At 48.2% G+C, this 20,116-nt stretch overlaps 1 protein-coding gene across 1 annotated transcript in view; it reads right to left on the minus strand.

Moving 5' to 3' along the window:
- Positions 1 to 9,880, minus strand: part of KIAA1671 (KIAA1671 ortholog) — an 87,040-nt gene extending 77,160 nt beyond the window's left edge. Inside the window, exon 1 of the mRNA XM_075041141.1 lies at positions 9,708 to 9,880. The gene's annotated coding sequence lies outside the window, so the exon portion shown is untranslated. The remainder of the gene's footprint in view (positions 1 to 9,707) is intronic.
- Between the last annotated feature and the right edge of the window lie 10,236 nt (positions 9,881 to 20,116).

Consider the following 20,116-nt stretch of genomic DNA (forward strand, 5'->3'; position numbering starts at 1 on the left):
AGATCACCTACATTTTAAGGCAGGGTAATAACGAATAGCTGACATAGGCATATTTTGGAGCCCAGGAATCACACTGATCAATGTGAGTTCCCCTCCCCAGAAGTCTTCAGGTTCAAGAGCCAAGGTGATAAAAATCAGGGTGAACAAAAAACAGATACACAGGACCGGAGAAGAGATCTACCTGACCAAAACTGCACACTCTCCAGATGTAATCGAGAGCGGAGCCATTGAATCTGGCCAACAGTACATTCTCTAGTTACCCTTTGAAGACCAGTTCAGGTATTGACTCTCTGATTCATTAGCAGTTCCTACCCCTGGTCTCAAACACATCAGACAGGTCCACAGCCAGAGCCCAGCAAGCACTGCCAGTGGCCATCACACTCAGAGCAATGCCAGGGACTTGGACTGACCCCCAGGCCAGAGCAGCTGAGCAGGAAGCTGCCACACCGCCAAGTGTCCAAATGGCTTCCTTTGCCTTCCAACATGTGCTGTTAGCAGTTTTAAAGTTCTCCAGATGCTAACCTGCCATCTGCTTCATTACCTCCTTCTCCACACTCCTGAAGACATTCTCAAAGTGCTGGGTTTAGGTGCCCCTCCCATATTCACAGGCTTTTTCCAGGCTCCCATCAGCAACTGAGTCCTGGTGGAACCAGTGTAATTAACAGGATGCCAAGATGCAGATCTCCAGAACAGAGCTGGCTCACAGTATTTGAAGGAGCCAACATAAGCAGAAAATGGAGCAGGCCATAGTTTATTAAGGTTTTAAAGCAGTAAGAAAAATCCAGACTACAGCAGCCCTGAGCAGGAGGTAGGCAGGAAAGCAGAAGTCACCCCACCCCGAGAACTTGTGGGAAGGCTCCAACTGTCCCGAGCTATAACGATGCTTTTAATTCATCAGCAGCAATACCAGCGAGTTCAACTTTCCAGTGTTTTTAGAAAGGACATAACAGACATAAGAGCACAATCACTTCTAGAACCAAGCTGGAACAGAAAAGATGGCAAGATCTTTAACCTCAAAGTAACCATTTTCAGCACCTATAAAGACAGCATTTTGAAAGTGTACTAATCTGGGATTAAACCTGTTACATTTTTTAAAAAAAAAAAAAAAAAAAGGAACTCAATGGACCTGAGCCGAGACTTTGAGACAATTTCAAAAACATACTAACCTGCTCCTTACAGAACCAAGCTTGTGCAAAAACCATCTCAGTTAACCATAAATCTACAGTACAAAAAAAAACTGGATTCAAAATTAGCTACTTTTTACATTGTGTGCAACAGTCCAATATCAACAAACATGAAGCTGTGTAATCATTACTTTACACGTGTATCACATACGCTTTAACGTATCACAAATAATCTCTAAAGATACTACACATACTGGTTAGGAAACAATACTAATACAACATTCCTAGTATTCAAGACCAAATACGAGAGAAAAGGCTTAGTATTGTTTGTAAGAGGTGTCAGTAATGGGGCCCAAGTTAAACATCTGCTTTGGTACACACTCTCATTTCATTTTTGCATGCACATAAACAATGAATTCAATCATTACAGCTGCTAGTCTACCCTAGCCTTTTATCCCAATATAAAAGTGCCTTCGGGAGAGGAAAATATGTATTTCATCTTAAACAAGGCTTCAACCTTTCTATCATGGTATCATCTCCTTAGATTTCATTTTCACGCATAAGCACCAACATGACAGTGACACTATTTAAGCAAGTACTTCGCGCAAAGAACTCAATTCAAACTAAGATCTGCAGACACGTTTCTTGCATGTGATTACAATACAGCATACAAGAAAGCTTCTCCCTGTCCAAAACTAACCCTCTGTACTCCAAGCGCAGAGCAAAGGCTGTGATGGAATCTGCAAGCACTGCAGAAGCAAAAGGAAGCGCAATTCCAATATGTTTAACAACTGAATTAACATAATGCTCACCATGCAGAAATCAGTTTCCCTGACCTTCTTGAAATGCTGATCTGTAACTATTGATGAGTCTTTCCCACATATACTGTGATTCAACTATATTAAGGAAGAAGTCAAGAAAACATCCGTTGCCCTGTCAAGTTTAGTGAGAATAGGTCAGACACGCGGAAACCTCTCCTGCAGCCTCACACAACCACGTGGCAAAAGTGAGCATCTCTTTCCTAGTACATAAAATTGTACTTAGGAGAGTAACAAAAAATCTGAAGTTGTACTAGGAACACTACTGTAATAAAATCAATTCATTTAATCTCTCCTTTGCAAGCAGTAACCAGAGAGCTGCAGTGATTTTTTTTTTAATATTCATTTTGTGAAGAACGTAAACTGAACATTATGATGACTCGTAAGAATTACAAGAGACATAAATTCAAACATGGTTTAGAAATACTTAATATTATTTGCATAGATCAAGCTATCTATATTCTTGGACATAACTGTTATTGCAGGCTCAAACACGCAAAAGAAAAACCCTGTATCATTTGTACATGCATACTGCAAGAATAGGATGATATTTAGGTAAGTGTGCAGCCATCATGTTGCTTAAAACATTCTAAGGGCAGATTATACTAATATCTGACATTTAGTAGTGTCAATACAGTCAGAGCACTGTTTGACAACAAATAATAAAAATGACATTTCTTGTAAGGTCTCTAAGTAAAGGAACGAGCCAGCTGAGCTGCACAACTTTAGCATAAATACCCATTTTAGAAAGGCATCTGTGCTCATTTTGTTCAATGAAGAATTCTGAGTGTTCTCATGAAGTATCAAACACAATTATGGTGGCCAAAAATTCCAACCCTGTTTAAAATGTATCATGGCTTTGCTGGGCCAAATGCTTTCGTTACGGATGAGACAGCTTTGTCCATTGAAAGCCTTGTATGGTTGAACATACTTGCAGCAGATAAACATCCCTCTTAAATTTTGGCACAACTCGCTCCCTAGCAAGACTTTACTGATACTATGGCTGAATTGAAAAAGCGGACAGACTTAATCCAAGCTGAAGTCTGAGCTCATTAAAGGAGCAAAATAAAGACAAATTTAAATTCCATTCCTATTTATGTCTTTCAAATTCTCATCAACGCTGTAAAATAAAGATCATCTTAGTTTTACAACAGTAGGAACAACAAGTTTTAGAACTTGACATTTATTACTATTACTTGTTCAAAGGCACAGAAAGCATGTATTTAACCAATACCAAGACCAGAAAAAAGTCACTATGAAAATATAAACAGAAGGGGCTGATGTGTATGGCAACAACACTGTTTGCATCAGCAAAAGCACACACAAACACTCATATTTTCATGCATTTCACTAAAATACTGGCAGCTTTTGACCCTTAGAAACTACAAAGGGTAAAATTGTTTTTAACTACTAGAATTAAAGAAAAGCTAACAAAATAAAGCATTAACGTCTTCACTTCTTCATCTCTTCTCCAATGTGCCAAACCTACGTATTTTAGACGTAAACAACAAAATGCATCTAATGTCTTTTTCTCCTATTTTTGCCATCCATCTTATTTGCATCCAAGCGCTGCTTCTGCAGCAAAGTTAAAGTTGTCTGTTCCTGGGCTGGCCTAGCTCAAAGAGCACACGCGCTTCCCAGCGATGCCAGAGCTCTGCAGACTTCACTGCCGAACTGTAACTGGGTCAAGCCTGTAGCTGGAGTTAAGAGGCCACTCGGCTCGTGGCAATTCTCTCCCCAGCCCCCAACCAAATTAAAGGGGTATTTTGACCTGGAAAAAAAGACTTAAAACTCCTACTACCCCACATTAAAGCTTGTGTTAATTCTGTAAAATAAGACAAAAATTATACCAAAGCTAGAGCCATTCGTATGCTGCATACATACACTCTTTGAAGAAACTGCTGGAACGCACAGGCACGCTTTTTCCCTCCAAGTGAAAACTGTGTAGATAACAATTCAATTGCTGAAGGTTTGGTTATCTTTTTCTACTTGTTACAGCAGGCTAATGACCATCCTGACTCATAATTACTACAATAGTAAGAAGCTTTCAGTTCTCACACTGCTGCAAGACCAACACTTGTCTTCTTTCAGGCATGCAACAGCTTTATTATAGCCCAAACCTGAAAGTTTTGGCACTTAATTCTGATAAGAACTTTTAATGAACGGCTTTAAAGGAGCCTAGCTTTCCCCCCAAATGAGTAAATGCATGTTCATGGGACATGACTCAAAACAAAACCAAGCAATGTTTCAGATAATAACCCTCTGTAGTCCTAGACTGCTCAAATTGCATCACCACAATCACACCAGCCTAAGAAAAAATTCATTTCCTCTCCTCAAGCATGTTTTGTAGAGATGAAGAGTATAAAAAGAAAATTCATCTCCCATTGTTTCAACGTAATCGTAAGGTATTCAGGAACTGTGAAAATATGTATTAATAATCTCTTATTTATACAGATGCATTGAAAAATAACCCCAAACAGTTTGGACAGTTGTTTGAAGGCTTTTTTGCCTGCAGAAGTTCCAGCATTACGTATTTCCAGAACAAAGCAAAGACAGTGAGAAGCAAGAAAATAAGCCACCTTGATCTGACAAAAGAATCTAAAGATTAAACTGTTTATGGAAGTCTACTTAAAAGTCTAGATTATTTAAGCCTAGGCCTGAGGAAAATTGTCATCCAGTAGACCTACATATCCCCTTCTGATCAGATGTTCAGGTCATACTAGCGTAAATTGATATCCAGCCATGAGAAAAGAGAAACATTACTGATTTTTTTTAATCAATAGCTGCAAAAAAGATAGAATAGTGATCATACTAAATTTAGCATGTTATGCCAAAACTCAATACCCAGGTTTTCTTAAGAATTTGTTTTTCCTGCCACTTAACAGAACCTAAGATATGGAAAGTCCACTGTGCATGAAACCACCCACAGAAGGCCACTCAAAGCAAACAGTGATTGACTTGCTATGTTTTTCATTTGTTACTACTTTTTTTTTTTTTAAAGTATTACTAGAACACAGTTTCAAGAGAAAGGACTAAGAGTTCAGAAAGAAGTGTATGTATGCCCTTCAAACTTACTGAAAGTCAATGAAGGAAAGAAAGCAACTTTTTTCACCTCTTTCAATCCAGCAAGTAGAGTACCTCCTCAGAATCGGATCCTTACAGTCACGTCTCACTGGAAGCATGTATATGGGCAACCCAAGAGCAAATCACTGTACTTTTTTAGCAAAAGTCTGTACGTTCAGCTGCAGAGGGCAGGTGCATCTAGAATTTATCAAGCATGATGCCTTTCAGTTAAACTGTTAAATCTACAAGGTCTGTGGTCGTACAGAAGGTTGCGATTAGGATTCAAGAGTAGTTTGCTGCAGAGGGAATTCCACAGCTCTCCTGATGCTATTATTCCAGTCTCTGGCTACAAACGCAAGACAAGCACGCAGTGGTTTACACTGCAAAGGCTACTACTGCAACCAGGGAGTCTTCATTTAAATAGATTTCTGAGGCAAAAGCAAAAAGTTTGTGGCTTTTTCCATATGTTGTCTTTGGGCACTTCCTACATACAAAACAAAAAACACACCTAAAACATTGCAACATTCTCAGGTTCTAGTCACCCTCGTGCATCAAACACAAAGAAGTGATACAGATTGTGCTCACAGCATCACTGCAAGCTTCATGCCTGGGCTTGCAGGATTAAGTAGTTTACTTCAGTCTCACTTTTACAAACAGCCCACTGAATACAGTATGATCTCCTATTCCATCAAAGTCTCTTTAAAGTACTGAATAGACATAGTACTTTCCTCCCAAAAGCTGTCTGCTGTTTAAGAATCAAGCAAGGAGCCCCAAAAGGCTGCGCCTGCCTTAAGAAATAAATTAATAACATAAATTAGCAGAAAAGCTAAGACATTAAATACCTCCCTACAACGAACAGTAACATGTAAATTCACCGATCTGTGAAAGAAAGATTTCCAACTAGCATTATTCGTATCCTCATGCAGAAAAACATCCTGCAAGAAGAAATAGCTTGAAAATAAGAGCAGTGACATTACATGTAACTGGATGCAGAACATTCAAAACATGCATTTAGACATGCATGCACACACACACCCGTTTTACTAGTCATATTTTTAAATTACTACACAGCACCCAACTCAGCATGACAAACTCATTTGCCAAAGGAAACTCCACTGGCTAGTGAGCAGTGCCAAGTTATCAATTCCTGTGGAATATCAATTCGAGAAAACATACCAAGTCTTAGAGAAAATTCTTGATATATGAGCAGCCAAAGGTGTGAGAGAGAGAGTTTTCTGCAGCCACAACTGTACCATATCCCTAACTGACATGCTTAGAGTAATCCTCTGAAGTATGATCCCAAGTCCTGTGCCCCTGACCTGCAGAGTATTCCCCACAAGCACCGCTATACTGAAATTTTCCAGACTACAGGAAGTTTTCTCACCACTATTTAAAAACTCAAGGGCAGGAGAAAAATCACCAGGAGTTCTATCATCTTGATTCTGAGGATACTTGGAAAACTTACCAGAAGAGAGAAAACTCCATGACCAAAGATCAAACAAAGACTAATCCCAAGGAAAGGACTAGGCAGCAAACGCAGCGACACATTCTTCACCAAGGAGAGCAAGCTCATTTTTTACTTTACAGTAACCAAGCACGTGTGAAAGAGAAGGGAGGTGACAGGACTGGTTTCAAAATTATCTAGTAGCCAGAGAAACAGAAGCACTGAATGGAGCAGAGTCCAGGACAACACCCAAGAAAAATCACAAAGCCATGCAAAGAATCCCAGGAGGTGGAATACCCGAGCTCTCCATCTATCTCCCACCTGGGACCTGCTGATCAGACCTTCCTTCTTTCACATGTGGTCTAAATTTGACCTCCAGTCCATGGAGCAGTAAGGGCTGTCAAACTTTTCAAACATAGGTCTTAGAGTCTCAAATTCTTTCTTTCAATAAAATCTATTTCCAAGTCATAACTGGTTTGTTGTTTGGTTTTTTTTCCTTTGGGAGAAATGAGGTATCCAGGAAGCATATTACTACTGTCAGAGGAGCCTGCAGTCACACAAGGGGCTCAATTAGCATCCAAGATGACAGTGCTACACATGTTTGGAAACACTATTAAAAAAAAACCAAAACAACCACTAAACAACACAATCATCACTACACATAGCTCTCTGTAAGGCAATCATGACAGGTAATAAATTGTTGAATCATCAGACATTAAAATTTTCCTAATACATTGGTATCTAGTCAGTTACAAGCCCAGGTGAGGATAAGTGGGTACTCTGCCCTTTCTCCTTTAGCCATAAGATAGGCAGCATCTAGAACTGCAGCATGAGCACAAACCTTGGATTGGTGACGTTCACCTCATTTGCTACCATATATAAAATGAGATAGTAAAAAATGACAAACACGAGTATTTGAATTAGAAAACAGTCCTTGATTTTTACATCTTTTAGAGAATTTCCATACTGTGACACTCTAGAGTCACTTTGTTCTGTCTTACATTTATTGGAAAAGAAACATTTAGCTTAGAATTAGTTCAGAGCATCATCTGAAAGAGAACAGACTAAAGTTTATCAGTGTATTTTCAACAAACTATACACCTATCAAAAGTGAATTACAGGCTATGTCTTCTATTTAAATAGGATTCCTACCTCTCTAATTATTCTAAAGTAGAAAGGCTTTATAGATTTACTTGCTAATAAATATCCTTGACAACTTTTACATAAAAAGGCATAGCATACAGTGAAGAAAATCCTACCAAAAAAAAAAAAAAGGGGGGGGGGGGCAAAAAAAAGTTTATAAACTCTTGAAAAATTTTTTGGAAAAAGTTTTTACCTGATTAAGCTGCCAGGCAGCTTTATTAGCATTTCTGCCATACATTGTCTGTTTCCCTACCACACCCTAAAAATGGCACAGGAAAACAAAGAAAAATAATTTTTTCATGCGGTCGTTAAAAAGATGCAAAGTCTTCTAATTTATGCAAGGGAGACAAGGAAAAAGAAAATACCAACAACCTTCAATTCTGGCAAAAAGTACCTCTGAAGCAGCTAAACAACTTCACAGTTACCCTGGAAACATAGTTTACCTCTTCAGCCTACCATGAAAATTGCCTGCAATTACCACAATGGAATAAAGCACCAGTTTTGACAAAATATCAATTGCTATATGCTGCAATTCCTTTAATGCAGTACCAGTATTTTATCATGCAATACTTTATCTTGAATAGAATTATATTACTAAACTCCGAAGAATCAACTCTGTAGGTATAATAAAAGGTTACGATATCTCATAATAGTATAGAAGAGCTCTGCCATCTGTCAAGTGTGGTTTCCCTTAATCCCATTCCTTACACACAAATCAAAATCACATGGATTATGCCACAGAAATAGAAGTCAAGTCACTACCTGAATCCACAAGATTAATCTCCTACCTTCAGACCAGAAAAAGGCAAGAACAGTAACAATGCCGCAAACAGACTCAAGAAGGCAAAGCTTTTTAAGACAACTCGATGCAACAGCACACAGGAAATAAAGGGGTTTCGCAGATTAGCTTCACCTCTTCAGAATCACGATTTTGCTCCCTCCTAGATCTAAGCACAGAACTCCATGCAAATTCAGGGAAATGGGAACTGACCTCCATGTGATCTTTTGGATCAGCTATTTCCACCCATAAGCAGAACTCCACATCCCTCCATCCACACCTAAATCGCTTACATTTGGAGTTAGGAAGAAAAATGGACAAATCAGTTGCATAACACAAGAAAGCAATACAAAACTGCCCACCCAAACGTCAGACATGCTTCCAAAATAAAAACATCTACACATGCACAGGCTGTTATGCCAACAAGCAAAGGTATGTGCATCCGCAATTAAAAAGATCCAGCATGATGACCTTAAGCTGGCACTTAAAACTAACTCTAGTAAGCAGATACACTTCCTACAGTCCAAGGCATAAAAAAGTCACATACCACACTTCTGAAACGCCCGTGTCCCTTCTTCAGACTGCTGTTAACCCAAGCACTAGTCGGCATGGCTGTAAACTCTTCGGGGGGGGGGGGGGGGGGGGAGCATCTTTATTTGTACATGTAAGAATGCCAAGCACATTATCATCACTAATCCAGAGGGGAACAGATAATTGCAGTGCTTACAAAAGTCATCTTGGATTACAAAATAAGGCTCTAATCTGCAGTGCTCGCCAGCAGAACCTTATACCCACGAGCCATCCAAATCACCAGGAAAAACTACCTAGAACCGCACACAGACACTAAATTAAAAGCACGAAGGGCTTTTTTTTTTTTTTCCTTTCCTAACTCGGAGCACACACACACACGAGGACCCAACTTCTCCCCTCGCCCTTGGCTCTGACGCAGTGAAAAACAAGCAGCGAGGCGATCCCGACACCACTGTGCCGGACCCCCACGGACACCGAGCCCTGGGCGAGTTTGTCCCTAGGATCCCCAGGTATCCGTACCCTCCCTCCCCGGTGCCGGGGACCCCGGAGCAGCACAGCAGAGACGCCCCGGGCTCTCCCCCCCCCCCCCCCCGCGCCGCCTTCCCCCCCGGCCGGCTCTGAGGGCGAAGCCCTCAGAGCCGGCCGGGGGGGAAGGCGGCGCGGGGGGGAGGGCAGCCCGGGGCGGCGCTCCCCTCAGGGTGAGTGAACCGGACCCGCCCGGTGCCTCACCGGGCTGGGCCGCCTTTGTCCCGCCGCCACCAGCGCGGTTCCGCGCCCCTCACCGGGGGCCCACCACCGGCACTTACCCTGACTAGGTACCGGCTACGTCCCTCAGGGGAGCCGAGGCGGGACGGGAGCTGGTTCGGCCGTGCTAAAACTTAGTTAGCAACTTCTCCGTTGCGGCGGAACCCAGCGGCCTGCCCAGCTGAGGTAAACGGCGGCCGGGTACGGCCGGACACCCCCACCCCGGGGGCGGGGCGGGACGGGGCGGAGCGGGGGCCGCCCCCCCCCCGCGCGCGATCCCCGGGGGCGAGGGGCTGCCGGGGGCAACGGAAAGGCCGCGGGAGGGAGAGGGAGGGAGGGTCGCGCCGGGGTGCCCCGCCCCGGTCCCGCCGCGTCCCGGGCTGCGGTCGCCGCCGGCTCCGTCGCGCCGCGGGGCGGGCCCGGCCCTTCGCCCCGGCGCCAGGAGCCGCCGGCCGCGGCGCGCGCGCAGCCCGGCCCGGCCCCGCGGGAAGCGCCTCTGTTGCCATGGCGACCGCGCGGCTCCGCCGGGGTGGGCGGGGCCTCGCGCGCGCAGCCCGGCGGCCCTTCACGGGTGGCTCCGCCCCCTCCACCTGCTCCCCCGTGGCTCCGGGCGCGGCGCTGGAGGGGCGGAGGACGCGGGTTCGCGTCCCGGCCCTGGCCCTGGCCCGCGGCGCCAATCCTTCCCCCTCCTCGCCCCGGCCCCCGAGGGAGAGGGCCCGGATGAGGGCAGCCGCCCCTCGGCACTTCGCAGCGCTCTGCTGCTGCCCTTCCTCCTCCCCTAAGGACTGCGCAGCCCCCTGTCCCTTCGCCCAGCCTGCCGCAGCTCGCCCCCAGGGCCTGTCACCCTCCGCGGGCAGGCGCTCGGCGAGAGGCTCCCCGGGCAGGGGTGGCCCTTTCGGGTGAGCTTTCTGCCACCGTGGTTCAGGCACGAACCTTGGTTCACGGCGACCCTGTGAGGGACCTCACAGACCCTGTGAGAGCCTCCCCGCTACCCCTGCCAGAGCAGCGGCCGCAGCCTTTGCAGCGTGCTCAAAGGGCAGCCTGGAAGGCATAGGAGCCCAGTCCAGGGAGCGCATCTCCTCAGAGGGGGAGCATTTCTCCTCAGACTGTGGAGCGGTTCTCCTCAAGGAGGGAGCATTTCTCCTCAGCCTGACACCCCCCCCCCCGCCCGAGGAATGACACCTGAGTCACTGAATGTGCGTGTGGGCACCTCGGTGGCCCCTCCGCCATCTCCAAGGCCGTGCCACGGTTGTAGTAATTCACGTGCTCCAAATGCTGCTTTTCGTCTTTACGAAAGGTGTGGTTTTGTGTGATGGAGGAGTCCAAAGTCAGCTTCTGAGGCAGGGCCAGTGCGGAGGCTCATGACTCATGGCCGGCGGGCAGTGCCCACGTTGCGGCCAGCAGAGAAAGGAGGGCCCGGCTTGCAGCGGCGGGCCAGGAGCGCTAATGCTGTGGCACAAGGGAGAAGGCAGCTCCATATCCTCAGCCCAGCTCTTAGCAGGACCTTGAGAGGCCAGGCAGCAAGCAGGTCCCACGTCCCCGCCATCAGTGGGGAACTTGCTAATCCGCCATTAACCAGCCCTCGAGGGAGCCAGTTCAAATCTCGCCTCTTTTGCAGACATTGGGGGTCCTGAGCAAATCAAGCTGATTGATCTCTTTGTGACCCGTTCCTGAACTGCACAAGGGAGGTGACTGATGCTTCTTGGCATGCCATAGCTATACAGGTGCACAGTCACTGCCTCTTAGCAGGTGCGTGGATGGGGTTTCAGCAGCAAAAGCATCCAGCTCTGCAACAGCTGCAGGAATAAACGAGCGTGCCTCACCTCCTCTGTCTCCACCCTTGTTGTATACGCCCACATCCCATTTAAATTAAGATCCCTTTCCCACAGACCCCCCTTGCTCCCAAATCAGGATAATATATGTGTTTTCCCCACCTTAGCAATCCTTTTATCTTCACCACACACGCAAACACAAAGGGATCCCAAATCCATGACTCATTTGCCTTTCTCTTTTCCAGAAACCAAGACATAACCCATCCACTCATCCACCTATCCCCCCCAGCACCCCTCCCTGGCAGGAGTCACCTCTGTGCCAGCACCCACCCTGCAGCTCAGGCTGTTGCTGGTGAATGGTACGTGCCCATACAGAAGAGAGTGTGATCCGTGGCTCGGATCAGTGTCTCTGCAAAGAGGGTGTTACTGCTTCTTACACCTCTTTGAAGTGGTTCTTGTTCCATCCATGGCTTGGGAACCCCTGCTCTCTTGCACATGGGGCTTTCAGCAAGTAATGTGAAACAATGAAATCGTCTGATCAGTTATTCAGGAGCCAGTCTAATGGCAGCACCCTCCACAAAAACACCTATATGCAGCGACACAGCCAGAGACAAGAGAACTGGCCAAGCCAGGCTCTGCAGGCTACATGGCCTCTGGGAGGCTGCATTCAAATGGACAACTTCAGGAAGAGCAGACGCATTCCCAAGAAGCTGCTGCCTCGTTTCCCACTGTCTGAGGAGGAACCTCAGCGTGTGCCTTTGCAAATGCCTGGGGAGATGAGACCTGGGAGCTTCAAAGTAGCCACAAAAACTGTCTATGCTTCAAGCCCTGGCAGGCCAGAAGCAGCAGCTGCACCTGCGGGATTGCAGAGCTGCAGGGTAGATTCAGTGGCACAGAGCAGGCCTGGTCTCGACAAGCCTCCAGTGCAAAGCTGGAGGGGCTGTATCCTCACCCTCACTCAGCCCCTGTTGCCTTGGGGACATCCCAACTGTGTGGGAAAGAGCATGTCTGTAGCACGGGTCCAGCACAGAGCGGGGAACCGTGGGACCTGCAGTACTGTTGCAGGGAGCCAGGTACCCCACCGGCCGTCATGCTCGGCCCTTGCACCCCAGCTCCGGCACCAGGTAGGAGAACTGCCACCCCACCATCACACACCACCACCTCACCGCTGTGGCTCCCTTGGGCAAGCGCAGGACAATGCGCGGCACAGCCCTGGCTCCAGGAAGGGTTTCTTCCCCTGTGCTCTCTCCCCACCTGAGACCATGTGAACCTTTCTCCCACTGCATTTATCAGCAACTGTTGGACTAGAGTTAACTGCAATCTAGGGGCAGAGTTAAATGCACAGTCCTGTTCTATCGCCCCATGTATATAAATTAGAGCTGTAATTCCACCCTGCGGTGTGGATGGCAATAGCAAACAGACACTGCCAGACCCATCTCACACAGACATTTGAGCTTTGACCCTTTGGTTTATGATTTCACCAGAACCGTCAGTGCGATCATATGCGAGCAATATACAGTGAAGGAGTGCTTATACTCAGAAAAAATTTACAGGCCCCTTATCTATGAGAAGTTTCCATTTTTTAAACACAAACATTCCATGCTATCAAACCAACAGAAGGCTCTGCCAGGCTGATGCACCAGTTTACCAGCAGCTCCGCTTTTCCGATGGGTAATGCCACTGTTTCTGCTCTCTACCATACAATTAACTTCCAGGGTGGGACCTTTTCAGAATTAAACTAAGAATTGCATAAAACAGTGAATAACAGCAAATGTTGCGTGCACCAGCGGGGCTGCTCCAGTGATCTGGTTCCTCTCGTATAGTCTGTCAGTGCCCTATAGTGGAGAAATGGGTTAATTGCATATGCCACATGGAGCTACTGCCAAACCCATGTGTTACACTCCTGCAAACCTGAGGTCAGGCCGCAGAAGCCAGTGGGGACATCCCAGGCTAACACCATTGCTGCTTCATAACAGCAGCTGGCCTGCTGCCTCCGCGGGGACAAAAGTCTGCTCCTGCGTCACCTCTGCCGTAACGGCAGCCAGGCTCTGCCTGACTTCACCGGGTGCAATGGCAAGATTCCCTCCTTTGTTCCAGCCATTAACAATATCCATCTCTTCCCGCTAAGCAAGTTGCTCTTGTTATGAAGAGGTGGAGATGTATGCAAAAACACTTCATCTGGACTTGGGGAACAAGCATCTGCTCTTTTCAGGCCCACGTGGGTTTGAAATGCCCTGGCCCTAAGCAGTGAAGCACTTCAGTGTCCTGTCTTGCAACTCTCCATGAAGTAAGCGCTCCCATGAAAGCCAAAAATATCGGTGAAGGATAAGGCACCAGGAGAAACCAGCCAGGAGCTTCCTGCACATCTCAGGCATTAAGTAGTGCAGGAAGGTGCTCCACTACTGACTACAGATAATCTGCAAAAAGGAAAGCAGAAAATCCTCCTACTCCCCATCACCACCACGGCAGGGGTCCTTAAAAGCTCCTTTCCCACCTCTTCATGTTCATTCACCATGAAAATCAGTGCAGAGCTACACAGAGAGCACCAAATGCCCGGCTCAGAGCACAGCAGAGGGCACAGCCCTGGCACAGCCTTCCTGATAAAAATCCCACAGGCCACGGGACCCCCCATTGCTTCCTCTGCTGCCCCCAAGTTTGACCCCTGATTTAAACGGGAGCAGGGCTGGGACAAGGAATGCGGGAGAGAGTCCTGATTTAAAGAAAAGAGTCTGTAAATCACACAGTCCAATGTCAGTCAGATCACTTTGACTGTCATCCGTGCCCTTGCGAAGGTTGAGCTCTGCCGGGGTGCTGAGCGGCCCTGGCTGCAGGCCTGGAAAGGACATCACCCCTCCGGCAGGTGCACGGTGCCTCAGCATTATACTTTCAGTATCCACAAAATACTTCTTCCTCCAGAAAGGAGAAATTCATCAAGGCAGAGGTCGTCAAACCTAGGCTGCTGAAAGCAGCTGTAGCCAGAAATCCTTGTCAAAAAAACAAGGATAATTGAGCATCAAATTTGTATGTATAATGCTCTTCAGTAGGAAGGAGTTGTTAGATTGCACTGTAGTGGAGGTTTGATTGCATCAGAGTGAAAAATCAGTGGGTGTGGAATTTTTGCTGATTATATAATCTCTGGCGGTTTTGCCTCCACCGATTTGGGCGAGGACACAGCACCCATCCCGGTCAGAGGCCCGCCCTGTGCTATCAGCAAACGGCACATGGTCAGACGTGGGGGGACTTGTGGGGAGAACAAAGGAAAGCAGATTTCCTGGGAGTCTGTTTTTGTTTTCCCAAGCAGAAGAGTGACTCAGATTTCAGCTCTCACTCCTGTAACTCAGCCAACAACAACACATTGTTAGTCAAAGTGATAAAGGCAAGTATCTTTGTTCCATTTGCTGAACTAATAAAAGCTCCAATAAGCTTGTCCACCCAAAGGCCAGCTCAGTCACTAAAGCAGAGACCATGTGCCGAACCCTGAGCCCCCTCACAGTGACGACAGCATCTTGCTCCCAAACAGCCTCCCTGAACTCCTGGAAGCTACTCAGAAAATACACTTGCTTCTGTCTAAACCAGCATGGATGATCTCAATTTGTGCATTATCATAGTTGAGAGCTTTCTGATAAGTATCGTGAACACTTACATGTCATTCTAATGCAGCTGCTAAAAGTGTTGCAGAAATGCTTTCACTTTCTGAGAAATGCTCCAGGAAAAAGCACTCTACCTCCCTGCGCTGAACAAACATCTTAACACATCCCTGCTCTTTTGTCTCCTGTATCTGAGCTTGTTTTTCATGGCTGTGAGGTAGAGCATAGAATGGTTCGGGTTGGCAGGGACCTTAAAGATCATCTAGTTCCGACCTCCCTGCCATGGGCAGGGACACCTTCCACTAGACCAGGTTGCTCAAAGCCCCATCCAACCTGGCCTTGAACACTTCCAGGGATGGAGCATCCACAGCCTCTCTGGGCAACCTGTTCCAGTGAAGAACTTCCTTACATCTAATCTAAATCTACCCTCTTTCAGTTTAAAGTCATTACCCCTTGTCCTATCACTACATGTCCTTGTAGAAAGTCCACATCCACAGCTCATTGAAATACCATAGTACGAGTTGCTCCACCACAGCCACCGCACACAAATCTAGCAAAAGGACACTCCAAATCCCCGGCTGGCAAAGCCCACCCCCATTGCACAGACCTCTGGCTCTCGGCACTGCTGGGCAGGGTAGGGACCCAAGCACAGTTTGTGCCAGTGCACCTTACCCTGGCATCAGGGTAAGTTAGTGGTGCCTGGGCAAACCATGCTGTACTGGTGCAAAATGGGGCTCTCCAGAGGATTTGCCCAGGTATTGTTACACCCAGTTGTGGGTAAGCCTTTGTATACTGGCTTTATTTTCCTTAGAAAACAGGCATCTCTGAAATACGTGTTAGAACACCTTAACAAGTCAGACCTATCTAGAGGTGTTAACAGGACAGAGCAGACCTTAGCAGAAGTAGGTGTCTAGACTAGAAGTACTTTGTGCTGAGATTTAACGTGTTCATTCATGCATGTTAACAACGTGCTATAAATACACACGATCCCTCCCGGCCGCTGCAGCCACGGCTGAGGTGCTGCGCAGCTGCCATGTGCCGCAACGTTGCAGGGAGGGTGTGTTAGGACAAGCGCTGGCAGCCACGCTGCCAGCCTTACCAACGCAGCCCCTCGGCTGCCCCTCACCCCCCATCAGACACAGCCACCACCTTGGGCTGCTCTGGGCATGTGCCACGTAAAACTGGTTTGTCAGCTGCAGTTGCTGCATTTGCACAGGCAGCCTAAGGGCTCAGACTCATGCAGCAGAGGATCAAAATGGACCACAGAAAATACTGGGGCTGCCACCATTCCTCCAGCCCACAGAGCAGCTACCACCCTCCGACACCAGCTGATGATGAAGCATCTCCTGAAGTGCTCTTGTTTGCAGCCTGGTGCACAACATCGGGAACAATTCCTCTTCCTGCACTGGATAGAAAGTGGCTACCCGTTCAGGAGCTGCTTTGCAGGCTGTTGTCTCCTCCGCTGCATGGAGGTGGCAATTCTGATGGAAATTTCAGTGGCTGTACCAACATAAGTGCTCTTCAAAGCACAACCTCAGGATATCTGCTTTTGTGAGAAAGTATCCCGAGTTAAAAATTAATGAAATTCACTTCTAGGATCATTTACTTTTCTCCATCTAAAGAGCAGGATTTTTGCCATTCTTTCCACACCATGAATGCAGAGCATTTCTGCTTTTGCACGTTGGGGACCAGGCCTGTAGTGATTAGATTGCCAATTAATATCAGGTAATTAACACATTTGCAAGGGCTGGTTGAATCCCACCCTGACATTTTGCAAACTATGCGTATTTGGGGAGTGCCTTCATCCCCCTTTTGAAGTTTTTAACTGTGAGCTCCCTGGCAATCAATTAGCCTGCACTAAAAACTGGTGCTGTGCCATTAGACCAAACATGCCCCAAGAAGAAAACATATTAAGGATTAATTAAATACCAGGTTTTATTTAATTAAGCCTCTTCTTATAAGTATGTAGAGGCAGGAATCTGGAGCTAGCATCCAATCTTGCTTTCACTCCTATCCCATTTTTAGAAATGCATTTAAACTCGGTTGCTGCTGTTTAAAACATGACATTCAGGCTGATGCAAATCTGTTCTGCCTTCCCAGCGTGAGCGCAGGAATGGACAAGCACAACATCATTAAAGGGTGGCTGATGGCACCAAGCACTCCCGAGGTCAGGGTTCACTTCTTCCCCGCTCCCATGTACAACACCCTCCCCGGGGAGCACTGGAAGCCTCTGCGAGCACCAAAAGACCTTCTGGAGTCTGCAGGGATGACAAATGCTGGCCCTGAGCACAGGCAGGGACCCATGAGTGGCTTGTCTTCCCGCTCTCCTCTCATCCTCCTTGCATTTTTTAATGAAAAACCTGTCACTCCTGTTACCCGCTTATCTGCAGCGAGAAAGGCACCGCAGCCTGTCATATTGCTACCAGTTTAAAGGTCTAGAGATAGATCCAAGAAATATCAAGGCAAGCTAATGAGATCAAGTCCAAGGTCATTTTATGCACTATTACAGAGAGCGCTGCCTTGCCTTCCGCACACCTGATCTATGTTAGCAGAGGATCACAAGCAGATATAAAAAATCACCACCACGTTCCAGCTCTGGGCTGCCCCATGGCGAGGAGCTGCCCTCGCGCCGGGCCCCTGTGCCATCTTTCCATCAGCTGTACGTTGGTGCCATTCACTCCCTTCGCCCAGCAGCTGAGGATCCAGCCTGGCCATTCCCTGGTGATTGACAGCCTTTTTCCTCGTCTTTCAGTGCTCTATTTCACCTTAACAGTCATCAGTTTAAATTCTCCACACTACCAGGGGGGATACAGCAAGAGGAAGGGCAGCGGTGACAGTATCAGCAGGCTGAGAGCAACGGGCAGCAGAGGCAGGGACGTTGCGGTCGGTGCCTGGCCGCACACAGCATCTGCCCGGGGAGGGACAGGGTCAGGCAGCAAAGCCACGCACTGGCTGGACCGAGGAGGCCGAGAGGTGCAATCGGGGAGAGCGAGGACCACAACGTAGATCAAAACAAACCCTGCGACAGGGCAAGAGGGGAGAAGTGCAAAAGGGAGGAGAGGCGACAGCAGTGTCCCTGGGAGAGGAGGGACTTGGCAAGAGCAAAGGAGGGCTCTAGAAGCTGGGAGTGATGGGAAAATACAAATCTCCTCAAAAACGCAGTTCTAACATCATCGCTTTGGCTGCTGGGAATCCTGGAGTGCGTGCTTCTCACCTGGCTGCCTCCATCCCTCCAGGACCCCTGGACCCAGCCCTCGGCTCTGCAGAGCTAAGCTGTTCTCCACCTCCTGCGGAGCAAAGGACCGGCTCCGGGAACAGTACTTGACACTTGCGGAGCTGCTGCGGGGTCCGAGTTTGAGAAAGGGCAATCGTGGGGAAGAGCCACCCCGGCGAGCTCAGGGCAGTAGGATGCAGAGGGCTGCAGGTTCCCAGCGCTGGGTTGCATCTCCCCAGCCCGGTTACAACCCCCAGTTCCCCCTGCCCACTGCAACCCCTGCCCACCCTCCGGCCGGCCACACTGCCGCTCGCTCCACACCCCAGGTCCCCAGCCGCGGAGCAGGGCTGGGCTGTGGCAGAACATGTGCTGGCCCAGCACCACGGTGGGGGCCTGCCCCAGCACTTCTCCAACTCCTTCAATTCATTAGCACGGCACTCCTGCCTCCCCCTCGGGCCCAGCTCGTTTCAGCTCCCCCATCCCACGCGCTGTGATTCTCAGCATCTTGGTAAAACTTTGCCCCGGCCCCAGACAAGTCACTCGGCTGGCGAGCAAATGGAGCAGACTGCAGCCCTGTGTGCTGGGATGGGAGCACGGATGACCACGGTGCAGCTGGTCACGCCAGCATGACTGGGGGGCTGAAAGCAGAACCAGGAGCCTCCGGCCATTCCCCCGGGGCTGAAGGAGCAGCAGCTCTGCCCCAGACCATCTGCCCTGCCAGAGGCTGGGACTAATGGGATACTGAGGAGCATCTGGCCCTGCTGACGTGCAGCTCCCGGCAGCCGTGGCATTCTCTTTGGAGTTATTTTGGAAAGGAGACGCTTGGGCAAGACACACACAACCCCCAGCACCATGGGGAGCCTGATATCACCCACACGGACAGAGAGACCCAGAGCCCTGCCAAACCGCAACAGGCAGCCAGGCTTCTCAAACACTCTCCTCAGCCATTCCCCATCCCGCTCCCTGCGACCATGCCTGGACTCCCCTGCACAAGCCAGCCTGCAGCGCAGGACCCTTGTCGCCTCTCTCCCCCCGGACTCCGGGTGCTGAGGGACCTCTGCCGAAATGCAGGCAGGTCTCCAGCCGAGCTGCCCGTACCCCAGCTGCAGCTGCTGCCTGCAGGGCTGCGCACGCCGCAGTTCCACAGCACCCAGCGGGGATGAAACCAGCACGCCTCTGCCCGCCCCGGGACGATCTCCTCCCCGATTCACTTGTACCCAAGAGGTACCATTAGATTTCAGGCTTCCCCCTCGCCAGCGCTGCGAGGAAATAAGAGAAGCTGCCACGGAGCACAAAATAAACGGGCCAGGAGTCGCAGCGCCGCACAGAGCTATCCGCAACTTTCAGAAAATAGAAGTGTGTTCCCCACTATAGAAGTGCTGGAAGTGGGAGAAGGGCAACCAAAAGATTCTGCTCTAGAAGATCTCAGGCCACGCACTGATTCTTACTTGGAAAAATTCCTTGTCAGCAGCTTAGAGAGCACAAAAATAGCTTGGTGCAGATTAACTTCATTGGAATTACTGTTTCATTAATGGCACCAGTGAGCATTTACCGACATGCATTCAGCAACGAGAGAAGCTTTTTCCAGACCAAAGTTGATACCAGCCCAGTTGTTTTGCTGTGGCTTTGAGTGCTCATTAAAAATGAGTAGCAGTTTTTCTAGCAACAAGGAGTGGGTATTCTGAGGAGAGAAGCAGAAGTCTGTCCTCAAAACAAGGGTAAAAGCACCTGAGCATCCCACTGCTCCCCCAGAGACAAAAGCATTTTTGGGCACAGCACAGATAACCCCCAGTGCTCTCGGAAGCAGCATTTCTGAAGCTGCGTCAGTGCTGCCTTTTTGGGGTAGTCCACATTTGCTGTCTTACCAGGGACTCTGCAGCCGTAAAGAACAACCAGGA

This window comes from Buteo buteo, chromosome 11 (assembly GCF_964188355.1).
Source record: "Buteo buteo chromosome 11, bButBut1.hap1.1, whole genome shotgun sequence".
NCBI classification, from domain to species: Eukaryota; Metazoa; Chordata; class Aves; order Accipitriformes; family Accipitridae; genus Buteo; species Buteo buteo.